The sequence below is a fragment of the Corvus brachyrhynchos genome, unplaced genomic scaffold (assembly GCF_000691975.1).
Source record: "Corvus brachyrhynchos isolate BGI_N302 unplaced genomic scaffold, ASM69197v1 scaffold155, whole genome shotgun sequence".
Lineage (NCBI taxonomy): Eukaryota > Metazoa > Chordata > Aves > Passeriformes > Corvidae > Corvus > Corvus brachyrhynchos.
In genome coordinates, this window is record NW_008238434.1 from 914785 (window position 1) to 920443 (window position 5659).

At 46.2% G+C, this 5659-nt stretch overlaps 1 long non-coding RNA gene across 1 annotated transcript; it reads right to left on the reverse strand.

Annotated features, from left to right (window-relative positions):
- Nucleotides 1-4762: 4762 nt before the first annotated feature.
- On the reverse strand, nt 4763-5653 carry LOC108447196. The gene is made up of 2 exons (XR_001862611.1): nt 5464-5653; nt 4763-5371 (listed from the first exon to the last, which is right to left on the reverse strand). It is a non-coding gene; the product is annotated as an uncharacterized LOC108447196 (long non-coding RNA).
- Nucleotides 5654-5659: the final 6 nt, after the last annotated feature.

Below are 5659 nucleotides of genomic sequence, written 5' to 3' on the forward strand. Positions count from 1 at the left end.
CTGGGAATGGAAGAAGTTAGCTTATCTTTTGCAGCCTGAATTTGGAATATCCATTGGCTACAGGGGACAGGCCATACACACAGCACCCCAGAGGGACAAGGCAGCCACGTGTTAGGTGTGCTACTCCCATCCTATGGAACAGAGGCCATATTTCATGTCTGTGTAGTCCCACCTGTGCTGGGGTACGTGGGTAGCTCTGAACACTGGCACAAAGGTGGCACTTTGGGCAAACAGCCGTTGTCTCCTCAGCTCTGGTTTTCTCTGGCAGCACATGCAAGCAGAAACAATTATTACCTTTGGTTTTGTAGTGGCTGAACAACATGTTTTAGATAAGTGGAATTAATGCTCTTACTGCTTTAAAGGGATAAAGGTAAAGCCTAAAATAAAAATCCCAACAAATGGAAATATTTGTAATAAGCTAATTATCTGATTAAATTATTACATGCTCTGTCACCCTACACCTGTTAATACACTGTCATAAATATCAAATGCAGAATTAATACCAGCCATTAAGTGCATGCTACCCCTCTCCAAAAGTCCAATTAAGCATGTGTTTACAAACGATGCAACTAATTATCCACCTCTTCTATTTCAGTCAAATGTCTGAATGTCTTAATGTGCCTTGGAGACATTTCCAAAGCTAAGGAGACATAATGTCTTCTCAAAGAACCAATACTCTGAAAACATTGTGAGTTTCTGAGCATCAGCCCTAAGGCTACAGATTTTGTAAATACATTTTTTTTTCAGTCTAAGTGAGTTTGGTGTTTTGCCTCAAGAAATGTTGAAGATTGTGAATTTCAGAAACTTTTTCAGTTGCATGGCCATTTCTGTGATTTGAGGGTGTGCTACTTGGAACTATCCTTCATTTATTAAACAGGCAAAACCCTTTGATCACTGGCTGAAACTTCACTTTATGAAACAGATAATATTATCTTGTGGCTACTCCTCAAATTCTTGGCCAGTTTTGATCTGTGTTTTTACTTTGCTGATACAATCACATTCTGAACCCTGCAGCTGAATGAAAACACTTCTGAGTTACTACCAATCACTGATAGCACCGTCCTGCTGCTGTTCCCCAGCTGTGGTTGTGGGATTGTTCGGCTTGTACCTACCCTGGAATGCTTGCTGTCCCTGAAGCTGCCAAAGCTTTTGGGCCATATTGCAAGTTTAGAGTTGAGATATTTGAGATGCTTTTTCCCTGCCTTCTTATAAGCAATTTGCATTAAAGAACTTTGCCTGTCACTGTTCCCATCAAAGGTGGAAGATTTGATGCCCCTGCCTGAGCAGACCATTTCTCCATTAATGCTCTATTGGGATCAAGTGCATTGACATTTTTGGGATACACTGGAGAGGTAAAAATAAGTCTTTGACCCTTCCTAAATGAGATCCACTCTTTTACTACCTGCTCCTTTCTCTGCCACTCCCAGCTCATTCTGGATTTACCAAATGCTGTTTTTAGCAGTATCTTTCCCTCTAGGGTCAGCACTGACTGTCCAAATGCTGGCTACATACTGGTTTTAAGTGACTTTTTTGAAGACAAGTACTTAATAATGGCAGGGCCTGAATACTGAAGAGCCTGTAATGTCTCATGCCAAACTTCTTTTTCAGAGGACTACAGCCAATAGAATCCCTAATTTGTACATTTTGATCCTCGAGCAACATGGATTCTGTTACAATTCCCATTTATTCATGTTACCTCTGTGAGTAGTTAATCTGCTCAAACTCTCTCCCTCTCACTTATTTTGTCTACAAACTTCAAAATAAAGCCAGTCTGCAAAGTTCTGCAGATATATCACTGGGGTATTATCTTGCAGCTCTCTTACGATCCAGAAAAGGATCTTTTCCCCTTGATTGCCACTGGGCATTCTCACCAGACTGCTACAGCTCTGGCAGGAGGAAGAGGCACATCACAGTTACAACCACAATACCAATCTGTGCTGAGCAATCTTGTTTAATTTCCCTTCTTTCCCATTCACAATACTGAACATTTTTCATTAAAGATCACGCAGCTTGCTTGCTCTGCTTTATTTTTAAAGACTCTAAATCTTAAACTGTAGCAAAGCCATCTGTCCTGAGCCAGTGTTGGTTCAGAAGAACAACCTCAGTGCCTTTTCCTCCTGCCCCATTGTACCTGAGTTGATCCTGAGCAAAGCTGCTCTGCACACACTTTGTACCCTGCACAAAGGGTAAATGCCTCAGACATCCCTCCTGCTCTACCAGGGACACTCAGCATGGGAAAAGGATTATTTTACTACTTCTAGGGCAGACCTTACCTCATCCTACCAATGCCCATTTAGTTTTCCTTTGCTATCATTTTTTATACCCTCATCTTTCTTTACTGTAATGTACCACAGTGGAGTAATGCACCAACACAGATATTTTCTCCTGATTTTTCCCACCTTTTGCCTCCTATTTACAGTTCCCTGCCTCCAGATTTTTAAAATGTGAGTATTTTTTCTTCCTTCCCTCTATATGCTGGTTTCTGAAAGGAAGTGAATGGGTGACCTTCAATCACTTTAACAGGTCATAAATATTTTACCTGGAAGGACGACATGGAAACAACATGTCTCAGTTGACTGGAGTAATTTTCTTTACTATTATTTTGCTGCCGCAAGGAGCAGAAGAAACGTTTCCATTACAGCAGGAACAGTGGAAAGCAGGAGCTGATGAAAGCTCTCTCAGCTCTCATGCTGCATGGTTCTGCTACCTGCTGCAGAGAACAAAAATGCTCCCAACACAGAGCATTGTATTGTATTGAAATACAGTATTATCCATCTCCCAGGCTTTCTTGTCTGCACTGGAGTGCAGAATCACAGGATGATGGGATAACTTGAGCTGGAGGGGCCCTCAGGAGGTCCCTGTCCAAGCTCCAGCTCAAAGCAGGTCAGAGAAGCCTGGCTCAATAACCTCACAGGAAGGGGCTGGATGCGTAGGGTCCCCAAAGCCTTGCCTGTCCCAGGCTGACCAAGCCCTGCTCCCGTGGCCTTTCCTCTCAGGGAAAGTTCTCCAGTCCCAGCCATCCTGGGGCCCTCCCTTGCCTTCCCTTCCTCCAGTCTGTCAATGCCTTTCCTGGAGTGAGAGCCCCAAACTGAACACAGTATCTGGATGTATGTAGGGAGTGCTGAGCATAAGGGACACGGCCCCGAACCCCTGGCCATGACAGCAGAGTCACTGCGCCGATCAGGGCTCCTGCTGGGGAGCACAGCCCTGCATCTGCACCACAGCTGCCCCCTGGACACGAAACCCTCATGTTGATGCCTTGGCAGGAGGACAGCCTGCACTTGGAAAGTACTTGGTAGCCTTTTCTCACATCCTTAAAAGCAGCAACACCACATTGCAGAGCAAATCCATGCTGCCACTATTAAATCATACAGGAAATATAAAAAAAATCAAGTAAATATTCTTAGAAATATGGTGAGCTGGACACCATTAGCGCAGCTTAAGTGTGTTCAATTTCTTTTTGTGTCTCTTTCAGCAAAAGATTCCTAGAAATGTTTATAGTTTGTTAATTTACATGCCAGTGTATAGTTTTGCATTTTACCAGATTTTTTCCTGTGAGGGTGGTGAGGCCCTGGCACAGGGTGCCCAGAGAAGCTGTGGCTGCCCCTGGATCCCTGGAAGTGTCCAAGGCCAGGGTGGGTGGGGCTTGGAGCAAGCTGGGCTAGTGGAAGGTGTCCCTGCCCATGGCAGAGGGTGGAACAAGATGAATTTAAGGTCTCTTTCAACCCAAACCAATCTGGGATTCTGTGATTCCAACTCACCTTGCACTCCATCTGCCTTTGGAGATCTGCCTTCCTGACAACTGCATGCTCTCACTTTGCAAATCTTATTTTTGTAGCATTAAGCTTTTCTCACATAGAACAAATTTCACTAACAGTGGTACATTACTGTCAGAACTTCCTCACTCACCTCAGTGCTGCAGGCAATTAACAAGTGAAGCAATTTTTACCAAAGGGCACTTCTGGTAGCACAATAACTTGACAGACAACATCTTCCTTTCCTTGGCACTGATGAAACTTCAGGAAAATTTCAGTCATTAGTTATGACTAGTGTCATTCTAAAGAGAGGAATGTATCAGAATCTCTTATTCCATTCTGTACCAGCTTTGAATTTTAACACTGAAAGAGCTCAACACAACCCACTTCAGAAAAATAATTCTTTAAGAAACCCAATCAAGAACAAGATAAGGACTGTTAAATCCTGTCCACGCTGACTCCGAGATTTATCTGAGCCATTTGATCACACTTAGAAAACAGAGACGTTATCCCTGACTAACTTATCAACATCTTGTAAGGATCAATTGTATAGGCTGCAGTATAGGTCATAAGGAGTGTGAGGGAGTGAAAGCTACTCCATAAAAATAGTTACCTAGGAATAACCTGACTTAGGCTAGAATGTCTCAAAAATACGTGAAGTTTTGCAAGGAGAGGTGAAAGTCCAAACCAGGACTTTTAAAATATTCTAATTATGAAGACACTAACTATAACACTCTAGGAAAACTTACAATACTTCATACTGAATTGCCTTAAATACTCCATTTCAAATAATCATAATTATGTTGCTGCATGATTAAAGACTGAAGTATTAATTCAGACTCACATCTGATCTCTGTTCACTTTTTACTCACACCAGATTTAATTACACTATAAGTGCACTGCCTTGCTATCGCTATAAAACAGTTGATGCCAAGACCAGTAAAGGCACCTCTCAAGACCCAAAGCTCATAAAACCAATGTTCATTTACCAAACGTTAAAACGCAGACACGGGAAGACAAACGTTTATTTCACGTTAGGACTGCAGAGCGGGCTGGAGATGCTCGAGAACACCTAAATGTGTATTTTTGTACCGTAAACAGAAACACCACAAGTCTTGCTTCAGCTTCGTCCCTTGTCTGAGGGGTGTGGGGATGGCGCTGGGCTCGGTGCCACGCTGCCCTGCCTGCCCGGGTTCAGCTGCTTCCCACAGCCTTCGGACTCCGGGCACGTCCCTCTGGAGCGCTGTCCAAGAGCCCTGGAGTTCAGGGAGCAGAGCCCAGCAGGGGCCGGCCCGATGCCACGCATTCATCCTACGGGGCTGTGCGGTGGCGGATCCGCTCCTGCCCGCAGAGCGGGGAACGAAGCAGCAATAACCCAATTCCTGCAGCCCGCAGGCTCACCTGGCCAGGGACAGCGGGGGCTGCCCGGTGGCAGAGCAGGGAATGAGCCAATTCCTGGCTCGCCTGGCCAGGGGCAGCGGGGGCTGCTCGGGCCGGCCCCGCTCCGGCCAGGGCACCGCCACTCACCCGCCCTCCGGCCCCGAGCTGCGGGGCTCGCTGCGGGAACCACGGAGTCGCCGGGGCTGGAAAACACCTCTGGCATCATCGAGGCCAACCTATGCCCAACACCACCCTGTCAACCAGGCCATCGCACCACAGCCAGCCTTTCCTTAAACAGCTCCGGCAGCCCATTCCAATGCCTAATTACCCTTTTCGGGAAGGAATTCCTCCTGATGTGCGACCTCAACCTTGCCTGGCGCAGCTCAGCCGCCCCCGCCCGGGAAGGGCGGTCAATGGAGAGGGGCCGTAGTGCGGAGCGAGCCCCGCAAGGCGCGGTGCCGCATCCCGGGAACGGGAAAGGAAAGGGGATGCAGAGCGCTGGCGGCGGCGGGGCCGGAGGTGTG